This window comes from Castor canadensis, chromosome 9, assembly GCF_047511655.1.
Source record: "Castor canadensis chromosome 9, mCasCan1.hap1v2, whole genome shotgun sequence".
In the NCBI taxonomy this organism is placed as follows: Eukaryota; Metazoa; Chordata; class Mammalia; order Rodentia; family Castoridae; genus Castor; species Castor canadensis.
In genome coordinates, this window is record NC_133394.1 from 112,131,212 (window position 1) to 112,149,806 (window position 18,595).

Here is an 18,595-nt window from a genome sequence, read left to right on the forward strand (position 1 = left end):
ATTGAAAGAAATTAAAAGGGTCCATGGAACCTAGAGGTTAAGTAGTGGTGACTCATCTGTACCCTGAGAGTTTGGTGGGCAGTGGAGTTGTACAGGAATCCAGAAGAAGCAAGGACCCTTTAAATATTCAAGTCACCTAAGATGGTGACCTGAGGAATTTTTAAGTAATCTAAGAGGGTAACAAATACTTTGATAGAAAAGATCATTTTTCTTACAGTATCCTTTCTCTTTTTATTCTTATTGATTTGAAGGTATTGTTAGTTATTTGGGATATTGACATGAGTCTTTATCAAATGTGTGATATGCAAACATTTTCTCCCAGTCTGTAGGTTGTTTCATTCTTTTAACACATTTTTTTATAGAGCAAATGTTTTAACTTTTGGTCAAGTCCAGTTTATTGATTTTTTTTCTTTTATGTATCATACTGTCGGTGTCATACCTCAGAACTCTTTACCAAGTTCTTCTTTTTGTAATGAGTAAGCACTGTTTTGCTTTTTGTGGATTCTTTGGGACTTGTTATACAGACTACCATGACATCTACAAACAGACAGCTTTATGTCTTCCTCTCCCACGTATATGCCATTTATTTCCTTTATTTAGAAAGAAATTCCAGTACATAGTAGTGTTGAAAGCAGATGCTCTTACCTCACTCTGTATCTTTAGAGTGAAAGGATTCAGTGTTTCGTTTATTTTGTGGTACTTGCATTTGAACTCAGGGCTTTGCACTTGCTAGGCAGGTGCAATACTACTTGAGCCACACCCCTAGCCCTTTTTTGCTTTCATTATTTTTCTGACAGGATCTTGTGTTTTTGCCTGGGGCCAGTCTCAGGCCACAGTTGTCCTACCTCTCCCTCTCATGTAGGTGGAATTATAATGTATGTTACCATATCTGGCTCATTTATTGAGATGGAATCTCTTAACTTTTTGCCCAGGCTGGCCTTGAACTGCCATACTCCTGACTTTCACCTCCCAAGTAGTTGGAATTACAGGCATGCACTGCCATGCCCAGCTAGAATTTTTTCCCTAAGGCCTTCTTTATCTCGTTAAGTTTCCCTCTGTTCATACATTTTTGATAATTTTTTTTATAATAAATGGGTGTTGAATTTTTGTCAAGTGCTTTCTCTACAATTGGCACATCATAATTTTTCTTATTAATATGGTAGGATATTATTTCACTGATTGATATTTGAATATTGAACCTGCCTTGTATTCCTATAATAATCCCCAAATAATTATGGTCTAAAATTCTTTTTGTATTTTGCCAAATTCTACTAGCTAGTATTTTTCTAAGGCTTACTTTTATTTATGAAGGATACTATTTCTCAGTTTTGATTGTTGTTGAAATACTCCCTTTTCTGTTTGCTAGAAGAGATTGTGTAGAACTAGTATTATTTTTAAATGTTTGATAAGACTCCCCAGTGAAACCAGTTGGGCCTACAGGTTTCTTTTATATGAGTTTTTAAATTAGAAAGTCAATTTCTTTAATGATTATGGGACTATACGAATGGTTTATTTTGTATCGGGTGAATCGTAGTATGTATTCATCTGTGTCATGGCATTGATCATCTCCTCTAATGTGTGAATTTTGTGCATATAATTGTCATGTTCCCTTTTTTTGGTGGTACTGGGGTTTGAACTCAGGGCCTTGCACTTGCTAGGCAGGCACTCTGCCACTTGAGCCACATCTCCAGCCCAAATTCCCTTTTCATTCTGTGTGATTGGATATCTACAGAGTTTATGGTTATGTTCTGTGTTTAATTTCTCATAGTGATAATTTATATCTTATTTTGTTTTTGAGTCACCATACTTTAGGAATACTAGGAAATTTAATTGTGATAATTCCATACTATGTACAGTGTACCTTGAACAAGTTGTTCACCTTCTCCATTATATTTCATTCTGCCTCTCCCTCTTCCTGCCCTTTTTTATTTTTGCAACAGTCTTAGAAGAAATGTCAGTTTTAGAGATTATTTTCTCTCCTAAAGACTAGGTTTTCTTTAATTGATTTTTTTCTCTGGCTTTTTAAAATTTCACTTTTTTCTGTTGTTTATTCTTTTTTCTTAAGGTTTTACTCTTTTGTGTGTTTTGTTTTCTGAGGTAGAAACTTACATTTTTGATTGGAGAATTTCCCTCTAATTCTAATATAAGCATTTAGTGATAACATTGCTTTAGTTGCATCCCACAAATTTTGATAGGATATATTTTCTTTTTTCTTTCCGTACTGGAATTTGAATTCAGGGCTTCATGTTTTCATTTTCCCTTGAGACGTTCTCTTTGACCTGTGGATTATTTAGAACTGTGCTGTTAGGTTTTCCTGTTATCAGTTCTGTTAGCAGTTTCTACTGTAATTCCATTGGGTTTATTTCTCTTGGAGATCATACTCTTTCTTATTTCAGCATTCTCTAGGGACTTTTCTCACAGCTTCCTTTCCAGTGCATTAGTAATGGAAAGTTACTAACACATACTCCTCATAAGAATGTAACTTCTAAAGCTTTAAAGTAAAAGCTACCAAGGAAAGTGGATCATGCTTCCTGAGTAGCTAAGATTTCGGGTATGAGCCACCAGTGCCCAACTTCATCTTTCTTGTTCTCCTTCTTTCTCTTCTTCCTCCTCTTCCTCCTCCATCTTTCCTCCTCCCTTTCTCCTCCTTCATGGTAAGGTAGGATTCGCAAACTCATGGTAGGAGCATAGTCCAAAGAGTTACGAACATATTTGGAGCATGATCTACTTTCCCTGGTAGCTTTTACCTTAAATCTTTAAGTTTCACCCTTATGAGGAATATGTATTAGTCACTTTCCATTACTTTGACAAGGTACCTGAGAAAAATATCTTCAAGGAGGAGAGATAGTTTGGCTCATGATTTTGAAAGTTTTTAGTCCATGGTGAACTTGCTTCATTTCTGTCGTGAGGCAGAACATTATGGTTTCAGGAGCTAATGGGAGAAGGCTGTTTATCTCATGGCAGCCAGGAAGCAGAGAGACAGGAAGAAAGGGGTCAGGGACAAGATATATCCTTTAAAGACACGACCCACTTCCTCCAGCCAGGTCCCACCTCCTTAAATAGCCCATTCAGCTATGAACTCATAAATGGATTAATTCATTGATTATATTAGAGCCCTCATAATCCAGTCATCTCAATAGGGCCACCAGGTGGGTACCAAACCAATTTAGGAACTTTTGGGACTCATTTATATCCAGAGCATAACAAAGTGAAAAGTTACTCATTGGCAAAATAATTGAAATCCAGATGTGTTTTCATATTAATAATTTCTGAAATTTCACAGTTATTCCTCAAAAGTAAGTATTGTAACTTTTTTGTCTTTTTCTGAGATAAAAAAGGAGGTTTGCTAATAACTGAAAAGTAGAATAAAAATTACTTATTTCCTGTTAGGTTTTAGGTTTAGTGGTTAAGCTTACTAGCTGACTGAGGTAAAGATGGGCCAGACACCCACTGCAGCTCCATCAGGGGTCTGCATACTACCAATTACAGCCTGCCACCTATTTTCCATGAACTAACAGTAATGCTTGCATTTTTAAATGGCTGAGAATAATCTCAAGGAGTACTATGTGACACATGAAAGTTAGGTGAAATTGAGATGTTGGTGTTCACAAATGCAACTTTATTAGAACATAACACTCTTATTTTTTATGTATCGTATATGGTTGTTTTCAAGCTATAGTGGCAGCAAAGTGGTTGCAGCCCTTTGAACCCTAAAAGCAAAATTATTTACAGTATAAGTTTATATAATAAATACTTTCATAAATGTTTGCTTTTGATATTATAATTGTAAAAAGTAGAGTAACAAATATAGTGATTATACAGGAAGATAAAAATATTTATTAGTTTTATTTGGAGGTACGCCAGTTTTTTGGTTCCTAAGACCAATGGATAGCTCCTGTTCTTTGAAAGTTAAGAAAGACATTTTTACATATGGATGCATGAGTTTGCAGTTATTACATTCTTTCTAGGTATATAAGGAAATTAGGTTTTAGTTATTAGATTTACAATCTAATGTTTTTGTTAAACTATCTTTAGAGAATATTGTACTGAGGATAATTTTTGGGTTTAGGGCTAGCAGTAATAAAAGTAATAGATATAAAAATATCAAAGTATTTTCTTATGTAAATGATAGGTTAGTGTTGTTTATGTGATACTTAAATTTTCCTCATTGATTTGTAGTCAGTGTATATATTGACTGCAGTTAGGTTAATTGTTGAGGGAAGAGCAAGGTTAGTTAGGCTTGCTATAAGACATCATGTGATTCCTTTTTTTTTTTCATTATTATCATTTTTTTTTAAATTTTATTATTCATATGTGCATACAATGCTTGGGTCATTTCTCCCCCCTGCCCCCACCTCCTCCCTTACCACCCACTCTGCCCCCTCCCTCTCCCTTCCACCCCCTCAATACCCAGCAGAAACTATTTTGCCCTTATTTCTAATTTTGTTGTAGAGAGAGTATAAGCCATAATAGGAAGGAACAAGGGTTTTTGCTGGTTGAGATAAGGAGAGCTATACAGGGCATTGACTCACATTGATTTCCAGTGCATGTGTGTTACCTTCTAGGTTAATTCTTTTTGATCTAACCTTTTCTCTAGTTCCTGGTCCCCTTTTCCTATTGGCCTCAGTTGCTTTTAAGGTCTCTGCTTTAGTTTCTCTGTGTTAAGGGCAACAAATGCTAGCTAGCTTTTTAGGTGTCTTACCTATCCTCACCCCTCCCTTGTGTGCTCTCGCTTTTATCATGTGCTCAAAGTCCAGTCCCCTTGTTGTGTTTGCCCTTGATCTAATGTCTGCGTTTGAGAGAGAACATACGATTTTTGGTCTTTTGGGCCAGGCTAACCTCACTCAGAATGATGTTCTCCAATTCCATCCATTTACCAGCAAATGATAACATTTTGTTCTTCATGGCTGCATAAAATTCCATTGTGTATAGATACCACATTTTCTTAATCCATTCGTCAGTGGTGGGGCATCTTGGCTGTTTCCATAACTTGGCTATTGTGAATAGTGCCGCAATAAACATGGGTGTGCAGGTGCCTCTGGAGTAACCTGTGTCACAGTCTTTTGGGTATATCCCCAAGAGTGGTATTGCTGGATCATGTGGTAGATCAATGTCTAGCTTTTTAAGTAGCCTCCAAATATTTTTCCAGAGTGGTTGTACTAATTTACATTCCCACCAACAGTGTAAGAGGGTTCCTTTTTCCCCGCATCCTCGCCAACACCTGTTGTTGGTGGTGTTGCTGATGATGGCTATTCTAACAGGGGTGAGGTGAAATCTTAGCGTAGTTTTAATTTGCATTTCCTTTATTGCTAGAGATGGTGAGCATTTTTTCATGTGTTTTTTGGCCATTTGAATTTCTTCTTTTGAGAAAGTTCTGTTTAGTTCACTTGCCCATTTCTTTATTGGTTCATTAGTTTTGGGAGAATTTGGTTTTTTAAGTTCCCTATATTTTCTGGTTATCAGTCCTTTGTCTGATGTATAGTTGGCAAATACTTTCTCCCACTCTGTGGGTGTTCTATTCAGTTTAGAGACCATTTCTTTTGATGAACAGAAGCTTTTTAGTTTTATGAGGTCCCATTTATCTATGCTATCTCTTAGTTGCTGTGCTGCTGGGGTTTCATTGAGAGAGTTCTTACCTATACCTACTAATTCCAGAGTATTTCCTACTCTTTCCTGTATCAACTTTAGAGTTTGTGGTCTGATATTAAGATCCTTGATCCATTTTGAGTTAATCTTGGTATAGGGTGATATACATGGATCTAGCATCATGTGATTCCTAATGGTAAAATTGTTTGTAGTCCTCTGGCTGGAAGTATAGTTTGGCTGCATATTCATTCATAGTTAGAATTTGCTAGGCAAAGTAGACAGATGTGTAAGTCTGTGGGTATAATTAATGCTGTGGCACCTATATAACTTCATGGTGTTTGAATTAAAATATCAGTGATGACTAGTGCTTGTGTGAGCGATGAGTAAGCAATTAGAGATTTTAAGTCTGTTTGTTGAAGTAGATGGTGCTTGTTACACTTGACACTCAGAGCGATAAGAGAATAAATGGATATAGTATTTGTTCTGTAAGGGGTTAAGCAGGATAGTCATTGGTATAATTCCATAACCTCCTAGTTCTAATCATGCAGCTGCAAGGACTATTGACCCAGCACTTGGTGCTTCTACATGTGCTTTAGGGAGCCATAGGTGGAGGCTGTATGATGGTGTCTTTACTGGCAATACCATTGTGCCTGCTAGTCATAGTAGATCATTTGATCAGGATAAGTTAGCTGACCCTTGTTCTTTATAGTTGGAGAAGATTTATAGGTTTTCTGCTAGTGTTTAAGAGATGAGTTGGGGGAAATTAGAGGGTATGACTCAGTGCCAGCTCTCAATGACTTATGCTTTTTTCTGTCTTGGAAAGTATAACCCATATTCTAATTAGACTAACCTATCTTTCTGTCCTAAAATAGAAAATGATTCAAGAGAATTGGAGTCTCCTATTATTTTTCTTCTAAAATGAGTATATATGAGAATAAGTAGAAAATCAGTATTGTACAAACTTTTCAGGTTTTAAAGCTATTTTATTATCTTAAACACTTAAAAGACTATATGCAGTTTCTTGGTTTTTTCCCCTTAAGGTATAGAGTTTACCTGTTATTTTTATGTGAAAGAATGAATACATTATTTGTAAACAACTTGACAATTAACAGATTCAGAGAAGGCCAAGTAATCAGTCAGTAGATAAAAATAATAGTCATTTAAGGAACTAAATATACCCATATATATAGGTTTTACTTGAAAGCTTTGAAATAGGGGCAGAGAGCTAAACGGAAATGAATAAATGGTGTAAATTACATTGCAAAATCTTAGTTTAAAGGGAGTAAATTTAAATACAAACTTAACAGTGTTTACTTCAGTGAAGAAGAAATGCTTTATGGTGGTTCTCTAAATGATCTGTGGTTAAGAATGCTTATTTGAACTAGTTTTCAGGTGTTTGTAAACTTACTTGGCCCACTTGTCTGAACAAAAGCCACTTGGCAGTTTACCAAAGTTTTAATAGGTCAAAACAACTCTTTTTAAGTGAAGTGATTATACTGAAAAACAGTTGGGGGGGATGCTCATGGCCTTGATAAAAAGGAATATGGGCTTGGTGGTATTTTAAGCATGTGTTCGTTGATGTCATTATATTTGTGCGTAGTAGGCACATGTGATCAAATATCTCATGTGTAAGCTTTAAGCCTAATATTTTTGTTATACTACTTAATCACATGTCCTCGCAGGAGGATTTATGGTATTATTGAAATTCTGTGCTTCTTTTAGATTGATTTTTTTTCTCTTTTTTTTTGTAGACCCATCTCAGAAATTCACACACATCTGGCTTTTTAAAGTAATAGGTTATTCCACAATGTTTGGGTGTTAATTCTTTGAACATTCATACACTCAAAGATTATGTCATTTTTGCATATAATGTAGGAAGTAAGTAGTTTTAAAAGGGCAAATATGTTCTCATTCATTTGGACATTAGACTGACAAATTTGGCCATTCAGAAGGCTCTCTGTAGATCAGTTGTTACCAAACAGTAACAATAAAGTCAGACTTTAGCTGTAGTTGTGGTCATGCAACTTGAGTTGTCATCTGCATTATTTTTCAGTTCCCTTGAAGAAACATTGAAAGGACTAGTTCAGAAGTTAAATACTTATTGGCATGGTGGTATAGTCTTTTAGCTATTAATAGATCAAATTATTCTTTGATGGTTCATCTTTTCCCCAGAATATTCAATTTTATACCAAAGAGAAACTTCTCAATTCATGATCTGTGCTAGGTAGAATAAGGACCTTTCACAGAAGTTCTAATTCCCAGAGCTATGACTATGCTAAGTTATATGACAAAGAAGAATTAAGGTAGGTACTTAGCTAACCTTAAAATGGAAGAGATTGTCTTGTGGTAATGGTTGACTCAATGTGTCACTAGGGTCTTTAAGGGAAGAGGGGTCAGAAAAGATGGCAGCCTGAAAAGCACTAGTTTGAAGATATACAAGGGAGCCATGAGCTGAGGAGTGTGGTCTGCCTCTAGAAACTCAAAAAGGCAAGGACAGATGCTCTGTTAGTCCTTCCAGAAAGTAATGCAGGCCTGTCAACACCTTGATTTAGCCCAGTGACTGACCACACAAGTGCTGTTTTAATTCATTAACTTTGTGGTAATTTGTTAAAACAGCCACAGAGACTGATAGATGTCTGTTTTAGTTTTTCACTAACCATGTCACATTTTTATAGTGATTAGGTGAGTCCCAACTTGAATGACCATGTGATTTCCTGAGAAGATCAATTCTAGTTTATTAAGAAGACATCGGGCTGGGCATGGTGGTGTACTTAGATAGAGGATGATAATCTGAGGCTGGCCTGGGCAAAAGTGTAAGACCCTATCTGAAAGCAAAAGGACTAGGGACGTGACTCAACTGGTAGTAAAGCATAAACTTCCTCCTCAAAGGAAAAAAGACATTTACGTTGATGATATTCTGGGCACTGATGGGCAGGCCTCTGTTTACCCAGGGGTCTTTATACTTCATAGGAATGGCGAGAAGTTTATTGTAGCTGGAGAATAGGGAGTAGGAGTACAGAGAAAGTAGAATGGGAGATGAGGCTAGAGGAATACACCAAAGCTTGAAAGGAAAGTTAGTGTCTTAATAATGTAACAAAATTGAAACTGGTTTCCCTTCAAGTTCTTCATTTCATATTATGTGCGCTTTTGTTAGTAAGTGCTATAGAAGTGTTTGTTGTCACCACTGTTTGAGAAATGCTAGAGTTACCGTCATACACAGCTATTTCATTTTATATGAAATTGTGCCTGGAATGACTTGTCTGCTGTATCAGTGTGTGAAAGACTCAGTGGCAAAAAGGAAGTCTGGAATTTAGACAATGATGCAAAGAATAACCTGTCCTATCACACATAGACTGTTCCTATATTTGATTTTCCTGACCATATCAAATATATGCGCTTTGCTCCTTTGGGCCTTCACTGAGATGAGTTTAGGCTCTAGTGAATTTTAGGAAGTTGGGACAGTTTATTTGTTAAAGTACAAACATAAGTAAGCAAGTTAGAGCTATATTGCCAATTTTTTTTTTAAATGCTTGTGTTTTTGTCTTTTTGAATCAAAATCTAAAACTACAACAGAAGAGGTATTGGAGAGGGTAACCCCTCTTGAGAAAGGAAGGGGGCTTGTCTTAGAGGTTTGTGAATGGCTATGACAAGGAGTAAAGTTTCAGCTGATACAGTCCAGTGTCCTGAGATACAAAGCTGGAGTTTTAGAGAGGGAGAAAGGAGACTAATTCAGAAATGATAGAATAAGGGACCTCCCCCACTCCCCCCACCATACACACCAGGGTCTGTTTATCTGAGATAAAAGGGAAAAAGTAGCCATTGGTTGAAATGGTACTAGAGGAGAACTCCTAGATGAGATTGAGGTTTCAATTGGTGTAAGAAAGATAAAGAACAATACTGAGGAAGGGGGAAAATGTATGATGACATACCGTAAGTTTCAGAGAACACAGTGAAAGAATTTTGGAAACTGAGAAAGGAAGGGGACAGGGACCAGAGTAGTGATAAATACAGAGTATATTAGGAACAAGTCTCCAGGTAGAGAGGGATGACCTAGGAGTCTTGGGTTAATCCTAGTGACTGATATAAAAGGAATATAGGGCTGAGGGTGTGGCCCAGGTGGTAGAGCACCTGCTTAGCAAGGAGGAGACCCTGAGTTCAGACCCCAGTACCATATATATGGAGAGAAGGAGAGAATAAGAATGATAGGATCTGTTTTAATGGTCCCTTAGCCAGATTATTATGAATGTTGAGAGTAACAGGTTTGTTGGAGGCAGATTTATCAAGAGCAGTCAGAGGTTTGGGGCCTACAATTAGTTTTCTGTTTTTTTCTAGAGGCTCCTACTTTCCTTAGCTTGTGGCCACCTTCTTCCATCTTCAAAGCCAGAAAACTGTGTCTCTTTAACCCTTCCTCTGTGTTGTATCTCTGACCACAGCCATGAAAATTCTTTTAAGGACTCATGTGATTAAGTGGAACCTACATGGAAAATCCAGGATAACCTTCCCATGTCAATATCCTTCACCTTAATGGCATCTGCAAAGTCTCTTTTTTGCCATGCTAGTTAGTGTATTGACAGATTCTAGGGATTAGGGCATTAACTGTTTTTTAGAGGCCATTTTCCTGCCTATTATAGGGTGTCCTCTTTCTTTCTACTGGAGGCCAGGTGTTGAGTGGTATAGTTTGAGGGTACCTGATTCAGTATTGCGGTTAATTCTGAGAATTGAGTTCCCCTTGAACCTCAAGGCTGAGGACAGACTTGGGGCTGAATCTCCTCACTAATGAGAAGGTGCCTACTCTGTATGGGCTAGTTATCACATGGATAGGTATAGGGAGGTTAGATACTATTGCAGAAATGTGTAGTTGAATCTGGAATAGTCTTATGTTCCACTAAGGGAACTGTTACTAACTTATTTTTTAGTTAATGAGGTTTCAGAAGTATCTCATGTCTTGACATTTGATAGGCTAGAGTTCTTGTGTCTTTGGTGTTTGTCTTGAGTCAGAATCTTCTCTGGTTCTAAGAGGTCTGGGTCACAAAACTGGTTAGAGGTTTGATTCTTGTTCTTACAGGTCAGTTTTTAATTTAAGCTGATTTTAGAAACTGCTATGGAGTCATCAGTGTTTTTCACCCTGCTAATATTTTGTATCAATTGTAAAGGTAGGCTGATCTCATACAGTATTAAATAAGTTGAGAACTAGTGTTTTATTTTGCAATATATATTAAACACTTTTTTTTGTAGTATTGGGGTTTTGTTTTGCCTTTTATATTAAACAATTTTTTTTTTGTAGTATTGGGGTTTGAACTCAGGGCCTACACTTTGAGCCTCTCTACCAGCCTCTTTTTGCAATGGGTTTTTTCAAGATAGGGTCTCATGGAACTATTTGGTTGGGCTGGCTTTGAGCCGCAATCCTCCTGATCTCGTCTCCTGAGTAGCTAGGATTATAGGTGTGTGCCACTGGTGCCTGGCTACATTAAATAATTTTAACAGTGTTTGGGCTTTTATAAGTTACAAGGTTCTCTTAAACACAATTATCTTTTTTCTTATCAAAGTTACTTTTAATAAAAATTGTAGCACTTGGGGCTGGGGGTATAGTTTAATGGTAGAGTGCTTGCCTAGCATGCACAGGGCCCTGCCTCTGTATACACACAAAAAGTTGTAGCACTTAAATAGGTATACAACATTACTGAAGAAATCTACCATTTTCCCTCTCCCAGTAAAAATTATTACACATAGCAGAGCTCAGTGATATTCTGGGGAATTCTTACAACTTTAGGTGAACTTGTCAAACAAGTATACCTTGATTGCCTTAACTCCAGTGAGCTATGTAAGTGTAAAAAAGATGTGTGTGGTTCTTCATTATTCTTGAATGCCAAAATGTAAGTTAGAAACTTGAATTCATGTTTGGCTCTCTGTTATGTTAAATGATCAGAATAAAATCACTGCAGTTATAAACTTTTTGATGACTTCTTGTCTTTCACTCTTGCTGTCTGTAGTGAACATCATTTGTTTGAGTTTCTCCAAATCTCTTTCCTTTATGAGGTCCATCACTCATCTAAAATGACTTGGATGGAAACTATCAATTATCATACATATGTCCCAGACCTTGCCAAGATCACAGGGGGCAGATGCAAGGGTAGGTGACCCTGGGAAGACCAGACTCCTCCAGTAGGATTTGAATTATAAATCCTGATCAGGGAAGTTCCTGTTCTCCTCTTTGAGTTACAGATCTTAAGGATGTGGGCTTATTGTTGACACTGGCACATTATGTGGAGAGTGCCAGCCTAAGTCTTGGCATCCAGCTATGCTTACAGAGGATTTTTAAGTTTGAAGCTTACTTCAGTGAGTCAATGTACATTTCTTCCCTAAAGAATCAAGCATAGTTATTTTAGAACTAAATAGTACAGACTGAATCAAAGAAAGTTTTATCCTAAACTTTCCCCATAAACACCTTGACAGGATCCATCTCAAGGATGGATCATAATGATGATCAAGTGACCTCTTGGATATACAAACCGTAATTTTCAAAGTCTGGTGTGAAAATAAGCAGTCTTTCCATCTTCATGATTTAAGACAATTCTCAAAGCACATTGAGTTCCCAGCCCATAGTTCAATTAAATTTATCTTCTAAAAATAGTCGACCAAGAGAATCATTTATTTTATACATATTTAAAAACAGAATTCATGTGTTTTCTCCAGTGTTCTGTGGAGGGAAAAACTGGTCCAACCAAACAGATACAGCAAAAATTATGTTTCCTATTTTGGCTCTTCAGTATTAATGACAAGAGAATATCCTTTGTTTTCATCTTGCTTTCAGCATAATAGTATCAATATCCTTTTTATCGTCTGAATCTTAATCTGGCATACAACTACCCAGTCCAACCGCAGCAAATATGCACCTATGTCCTCATTCACATCTGTGTACTCATTGCCCTCTTGCTTTTTTTGGTAATACCGGGGCATGGCACCCCCAGCCATCTGTGGCCTCAACCCTCTTCATAATTATCTTTCCAGTTATAAACACGTAGTAATCTGCAGAAGCAATTTAAAATTTTTCATAAGTAGTGACAAATGTAGTTAAGGGTTATTGCTTGGGTTTTGCATTATACCAGTCAATTAAACTTGAGTACTACTTTTAATTAATGTTTCATGTTTATTTTATTTTATACATTTTATACAGATGTCTGTGATACCAAGTTTAACAAACTAATTCCAAAGTAAGTCAGTGGGTCAGTGTATTATTGGGTTAGAAAAAAAATTGTTACAGTTTCAAACTTTTTTTTGTTGTTACTGGGATTTGAACTCGAGTCTTGCACTTGTAGGTGATCATTCTACCACTTGAAATGAACCACATCCCTGACTAGTTTAAATCTTTTTATCTCAATTTCTTTAGTTAACCATTTTAAACTAATAATAATTATTATTAATCACACAGAATTAAAAGAGTTTTTTCTCTTTAAATTATGTGAAAAGTACATAGGAAAATGATGTCTGTTACTTGTGTTTTTGTTTTCTGGAATAGATAACCCATGTTTTTATCTTACTAGCCTTGTTATACATAGCCAGAGCTGTATTATTGGACAATTAATAGAAAAAAGGCAAAACTTTGCTTTTCTTATTATATAAAGTAATGCACATTCATGAGAAAAATTTAGAATGTTCTGAAGAGAAAGTAAAAAACGTCATCCATAAAATAACTCAGGAGTAACCATATTTGATAACTTTTGCTGCATTTAGGTTTGTGTTTGGATACCACTGGTACTACAATTAGGCATTTAAATTTTTTCTAGGTTTACTATTTTAAATAATATTGCAGTGAATCAAAAACCTGAGATACATCTCTGATTATTCCCTCTTACAATGAAATCACTGGTCAAATGACCTAGATATTTTCAGGCTATTCATTCAGCTCACCCAAATTCTGCTTTTTAAGAAAGGGAAAATCCTTTCTGTTGCTGGTTTATAAATTCCTTCTATTTCTAGTTTGAGTGTTTTTTCTTTATAATGAAATGCTGTTAACTATTGTGAAGTGCTTTTTCTGTGTTAGTTGAGATAATCGTGAATTTTTTATCCTTCATTCTGTTAATGTTGTATATCCATTGATTTTTTCTTCTTTTTTTATTATTGATGTGCTGGGGGTACATTGTGACATTTACAAAGTGCTTGGAATACATTGTAGTTGAATTCACCCCTCCATCACCATTGGACCACTGTTCTTGCATCATAGAGTCAAATCCCACTTGATCAGAGTGTATGGTCTTTTTAGTGTACTGTTGAATTTAATATACTAGTAGTTTGTTGAAGGTTTTTCATCAATAGATATATTTCATTTGCATTTCTTGTAGCATTTTTGTCTGGTTTCTGGAATGAGTTTGTAAGTGTTCTCTTCAGTTCTTTGGAAGATTAGGAAGAGAATTGATGGTAAGTCTTTCAGTGCTGAGTAGAATGTTTTGATAGAATCAGTGAAGCTATTTGGTTCTGGGCTTTTCTTTTTTTTTTTTTTTTTGTGGTACTGGGGTTTTGAACTCAGGGCCTCACAATTGCTAGGCAGGTGCTCTACCAGTCCCCTTTTTTGTGTTGAGTATTTTGAGATAGGGTCTTCCTGATCTCTGCCCCTGAATAGGTAGGATTATAGGTGTTAGCTGCTGGTGCCTCGCAGTTCTTGGCCTTTTCTTTGTTGAGTAGGTTAAAGGTTATTGATTGAATATATTTATGTTACATTTCTCTTCAGGTTTTGTATTTCTTCATGAGTCAGTATTTGTAGGTTGTATATTTCCAGGAATTTATCCATCTCTTCTAGGTTTTTGTTGATGTATAATTGTTCTCGTAGTCTTTCATAATCCTTTCTATTTCTGTGGCTTAAATTATGTCTTATTTCTGATTTGATTTGAGTCTCCTTTCCTTTTTTTGTTTTTTTTGCCAATTTTGTTCAAAACAACTTTTAATTTTGTTGACTTTTAAAAAAAATTTCAGCTTTAATCTTATGGCTTAATTTGTTCTTTTTCTAGTCTTCGAGGTATAAAGCTAGTTTGTTTGAGATCTTAATTTTTTTGTTTGTTTTTGTAGTGCTGGGTATCCAACCTAGGGCCTTGATGTGCTAAGAAAGCATTCTGTTACTGAGCTACATCCCAATTGATTTTTAATGTAGGCATTTATGGCTGTGAAATCCCTTCCCACTTACTGTTTTTGCTGAGTGCTATAAATTTCGACCTGTTGTGTTTTCATTGTCTCAAAATATTTTCTGACTTCCCTTTTGATTTCTTCCTTGACTCTTTGGTTATTCAAGAATGTTTAATTTTTACATGTCTGTGATTTACCCAGTTTTCCTTTTGGTACTGATTTCTGTTTTCATTTCATTGTGGCCAGAAAAATACTTGGTATGATTTTACTGTGCTTTCATTTGGCTTTTTGTTTTTTTTTTTTGGAGACAGGATCTCACTGTACATAGAACCCAGGCTGGCCTGGAACTTGATCTCCCTGCTTAGTGTTGGGGTTACAGACCTGTACCACCATGCCCAGCTTGAATTTGTTAACACTTGTCTTGTGACCTAACATGTGGTCTGTTCTAGAGATGTTCTCTGTGCACTTGAGAAAAATGTGTACTCTGGTGTGTTGGAGGGGAATGTTCTGTGTACGTCTGTTAGGTTTATGAAGTTGTTCAAGTCTGCTCTTTGTTTTCTATTGGATGACTTGTCCATTATGGAAAGGTGAGGAATTAAAATTTGTGTGTTCCGCACAGGAAATCCATGTGAGTCAATGCCCTGTATAGCTATCCTTATCTCAACCAGCAAAAACCCTTGTTCCTTCCTATTATTGCTTATACTCTCTCTACAACAAAATTAGAAATAAGGACAAAATAGTTTCTGCTGGGTATTGGGGGGGGAGAAGGAGGGGGCGGAGTGGGTGGTAAGGGAGGGGGTGGGGGCAGGGGGGAGAAATGAACCAAGCTTTGTATGCACATATGAATAATAAAAGAAAAATGAAAAAAAAAAAGTTACGCAACTTCCTCACCAAAAAAATAAAATAAAATAAAATAAAATTTGTGTGTTCCTATTTCTCCTTTCAGTCTGTTCAGGTTTATTTCTTATATTTGTATGCTTTGATCTTGAATGTGTATACATTTATAATTTCTGTAACTTCCAAATGAAGTGGCCCTTTTATTATTATAAAATGTTCTTTTTAAGTCTATTCTGTCTGATGAAAGTATAGCTACCCCTGCTCTCCTTTGGTTACTGATGCATGTAATGTCTTTTTCTGCCCTTTCACTTTTAGACTACGTGTATTCTTAAGCCTAAAGTGAGCCTCTTGTAGATAGCATACAGTTGGATCTGGTACTGAATACATTCAGCCACCCTGTATTTTTTGACTGGAGAGTTTAATCCATTTATATTTAAAGCAGTTACTGATAGAGAAGGACTTTTTTTTTCCCTGTCTTGTAGATCTCTTTTCCTTTCTTGCTGTCTTCCTTCATATTAATTGATTTTTTGTACTATTGCGCTTTCATTGTTTTCTCACTTTTTTATTGTATATCCTCTATAAATATTTTCTTTGCAGTTACCATGGGGCTTGTATAGACATCTTTTTAACAGTCCATTTAAAATGATTACTTCAGTAGCATCCAAGAACTGTAGTCTTTACTCTTTCTCTTTCTTTATTATTGATGTCACAAATTACATCCATTTATATTGTGTATTTAACATATTTTTGTAGTTTTCAAATTTTTTATACTTTTGTCTTTTAACTTAGGACAATTAAGTGATTTAGCATGTTCATTAATTTAAAGTTCTTTTTTTGGAAACAATTTATAGCATATTAAAATTTGTTTATGCGTTTTTGTGGCAGAGTTCTAAATTTTGTTACGCTTAAAAATTACTTAAAACCTCTCTCATGATAAAATTCTTTGTAAGTTGGAAAAATTCTTTATAAGTTGAATAAAGCTAACTTTTTTCCCTTGTTTAAGCAGAATTCTGAGACTGATGGTTGATCACATAGAAGAAGACTTTGAACCTGTAGTTTTCTGAAGAAAAAGATCTTTTCAATTCTAAAGATTTAAAAAATACAAAAGGTAAAAGACAGGTGTCTCTTAGAATGCACTATTGAATGACCTTTTTCCAGAAAATAAATAGAAATATATATATTATATATGATACATGTATGTGTGTATATGTGTGTGTGTGTGTGTGTGTGTGTGTGTGTGTGTGTGTGTGTGTGTGTGTATACATACATATAAAGGAGCCAGTGGATTTTTTTTTTTGGCACATTAATTTGAGGAAAGTTTTATCTTAAAATATTTCCTTTTGTGTTAGTTTATCACAAGTTATATTCAGATACTACTTTAGATAGTGGGAATCCACTGATGAACAAGGTAGAAGCCATTCCTGCTCTTAGGACAGTTGCATTGTAAAGGAAAACAAGTAGTAAAAAAATGATTACTACTGTGCAGAAAATTAAATTGGATAATGTGATAGAGACAGGGGATTGCTTTCATTAGGTGCTTAGAAAAGACCTTGTTAAAATAGATGTCATTTTGGTGAAGAGTGGAGTGGCACAAATTTCTTGACACTGTAGAGTCTCCAAAATTTTCATGAATTGAAAACACTTGTTAGATGCTGTCCCATGTGCATATTTGAGCAAAGAACTTTTCTGGGAATGGGAGCAAGAGTGATTATGGGAAGCTTGAGGAAGCAAATGTGACTATAGCACATAGTCAGTGATGTGAACAATATATGGAAATAACTTTGGAAAAGAAAACTGGGAGAGAAGAAATTTATAGAAGAGAGTCAGATGTTCTGATTTGGCCATATGCTATTTTAGACACCTTTAAAATCTGTAGAAATGTCAAAAAAGCAGTGTGGATATATAACTGCATTTGAAAATCTGGTCTGAGATCATACATTTGGGAGTCATTGGCATATGAAATGCTCAGAGTCAAATGTGTAGATTAAGTCACATAGGAATTGTGCTTGATAGAGAAGGATTCAGCCCTGGCGCATGCCAGTATTTATTATAGAAGGAGTAGCCCCCAAATGAGTAGAAAAGCAGGAAAATATTCTGTCACAGAAACCAACAAGGAAATTCTTTAAGTGCAGGAAGTGGTCATCTCCCTTAACAACTACCAAGAGGTTGAATAGAGAATCACTAAAACAGCTGTTAGATTTGACATCATTAGTGTCTGAAAAGGCCAAATAACACATGGATGTGGAGAATGAGAGAGGAATTTTGGAACTTGAAAAACAAAAGGAAGTATAGTAACCTTTTTATAGAACCTGGAGTCCTAAGCTAGCTATGGGGAGAGTGAGAAACAAATTTCTTGACACTGTAGATCCTCTAAAAATCTTCATGAATTGAAAGTACTCATTATCTGTGTGTGGTGATACATACCTGTAATCCCAGCGGTAGGATCAGGAGTTTTGGGGCAGTGGAATTACATTGGGAGACCCTGTCTCGAAAAAAAAGAAATCCAAAAGCAATGCAACAACAAAAAAGCAAGCACTCTTTACTTGTGGAAATATGAGTTATGGTGGTACCAAAACAGAATGATTCATTGCAAATCTACTTAAGAGGTAATTATACTCATCTCTTTTTTTTCAAGCTTTGAAACTGAGGCAGCTGCCCCTTCTCTTTTTAGCAGAAGTCTGGAGATTTATTCTATAGAAAAGGTTAAATAAATAGCAAATATAGCTGAGAATGGGGTAACATATTGAAATTACGTGGATTATAGAACCCAGGCTTCTGGGTTTTTATACTCCAGGCAAGAGTTGAGAAAATTCTATTGTGTGGACTATAACAGGCATAAGTAAAAATATCTAAAGATAACTACATCAAGAATTCCCAAGGAAATATGCAGTCTCTGCAATAAAATTCATAGCCAATAAGCCTTATTACACACAGCTTCCAGGATTTTCTTAGTGCTCCTTCTTCCAAGTATGAGCCTGTGGCCAGAGATCGCTAGATACCTGAGGAAAATTTCTATGTGAGAGACAAAAGATCAAGCCAAAAGAGAAAGTACCAAGTT

At 35.9% G+C, this 18,595-nt stretch overlaps 1 protein-coding gene across 6 annotated transcripts in view; it reads left to right on the forward strand.

Annotated features, from left to right (window-relative positions):
* Clock (clock circadian regulator) overlaps positions 1–18,595 on the forward strand; it is a 107,748-nt gene that overhangs the window by 39,920 nt on the left and 49,233 nt on the right. For 2 of the 6 annotated variants that reach the window (XM_074042213.1, XM_074042214.1), the window contains one exon: positions 16,544–16,645. The exons of the other annotated variants lie outside the window; for them this stretch is intronic. The gene's annotated coding sequence lies outside the window, so the exon portion shown is untranslated. The remainder of the gene's footprint in view (positions 1–16,543; positions 16,646–18,595) is intronic. 6 annotated transcript variants of the gene reach the window in all.